Here is a 2055-nt window from a genome sequence, read left to right on the forward strand (position 1 = left end):
TTAAAGCCTGTCTTTCTCTCCCTCTCTCTCTCTCTTTGTTGCATAAATTATTGGTGCGTTCAAGTCCTCCTGGGAAGTCACTTTCGTCAGAGCAAGATGGCAGTGTACCTTCTCTTAATAAACTACACATAAATACAGCAATGTTTTTAAACTAAGATTGTGCATGCGGTGTGCTTTGCTTTTTATGTTTTTAATTAATTCATGAAGCCACTGTAAACTTTATCGTTGCACATTATATTACAATGCTGCTATATTTTGTTGAGGTAATTAGCTTAGTTTGTTGGAAATAAAAAAGCCTGACAGTGTCACTGCTAAATATTCCACCATGTTTCTCACTGACACCTCCCAACTCATAAACTCGGGGAATCCCGAGCTTCCCCCTGGGATTTACAACTTTTTGTTGGTGTTCATGTGCGTCCTTTCTTTCCGACATGACTTGAAGAGTTTCTTGGAACTTTATACTTTAACAAAGTTGTTGGTTGTGATGGAAAAGATGATGCTACTAATGTGAGAGTCACAAATAATTTGTGTGAAACTTCGGTTACACTTTATTTCAAGGTTTCTTTGTTAGACTGTAATAATAACTAACTACATGTACTTACTATAGGTTTAGGGTTAGTTGCATGTAATTAGGCATAATTTACTGTTATTACTATACTATAGTAACTATATGTAACAATGACACCGTAAAATAATTTGTTACTGAAACTTCTTGCATATTCACACAATAAATATTATGTAACCTTTATATAACAAAAGGACAGAAGTTGCGGTTTGAATTTACAAAATTATTACTAAATATAAATGGTATACTGCACACTACATCCTTCTCTCATGTCTACAAGATTACATGAGATAAAATGTGTCCTGAACGCCAAATATGAACTCAATGTGTCCAGTTATATATACCTGTAGGATTTTGTTTGTGCCATAAAAGGTGAATATGCAGAAGTATTACTGACGCTGCTGGTGTCGTTTAGTAGCTTTTATTTGTGCATGGCAGGATTTTCTGGTTTGCATCAAGACCACATACCAATCCAAGCTGGGTAAAAGTGAAGATAAGATGCACAAAGATTGCCAAAGAGCCCAACACATTTGTTAGTGTTTTCCTAGTAACAATAAAATGACTACCTTGTGAATTGTGTGATCCTGAAACATGCTGGTTATGTAATAGTGATGTTATAAAAATGTGCAGAGGTTCATTCTGTGACATGGGTGGTTAGAGGTACTTTCCAAACATCTTTATTATTCATTATAGTAAATGGACTAATAGGGTAAAATCATTCAATTCATAGTCAGTGGCCATTATCCAACAGGTGTCCCACAGGCTTTATTCTGGATGTGGAGAGTGAAAACTCCTGATTTTAATAATAATAATAATAAATCAGCTAATATTGAGAAGCTGAGCCAGACAAAAACACAATAAATTGTCCAATAATATATATTTATAATAATAATTATAATGTAATCTGACAATTTTCAGAATCAACTTAATCTTTTACAATTAATAGCATCTCACCTTAAAATTGTAGCTATAAATTGATCACATTAAATACCCAAACTTTTTATTAGACTTGTTTAATGTCACACTGTTTATTTATCATTTACTAACAACAGTATAAGCATAATTCAGCACTATAATAGCATTGACACATGCAGGTGGGCTCTTTGTCACCGCGGTCCCCGAGGTCTAGTCTTCTCTAATAATCGGCACAGACAGAACAAGATGGATGAATCCAAGTATAGCAGTTTTATTAAAAGAAGAAATGAAATGCGTAAAATTAACTCCATAAGTGCTGGGATAGCTGTTAAATTATAGCATTGAACTCTATGAGTCAATTAAAAAAACAACTACTGCTGTACTTCCTTACTTTGGCCACCAGGGAGCGCAAGAGCTTCAGTAAGGTAAGGTGTTTCTGTGACGATCAATTCAGCTGCCCATCAAATGCCTGATGGATATTCTATCCTCAACTCTCAACACTTTCCTGCAGAGTTTTACCTCAACCCTTATCAAACACACCTGAACATGCGAATCAAGTCTTCAGGGCTGCTAAA

The sequence above is a fragment of the Squalius cephalus genome, assembly GCF_949319135.1.
Source record: "Squalius cephalus genome assembly, chromosome: 24".
Lineage (NCBI taxonomy): Eukaryota > Metazoa > Chordata > Actinopteri > Cypriniformes > Leuciscidae > Squalius > Squalius cephalus.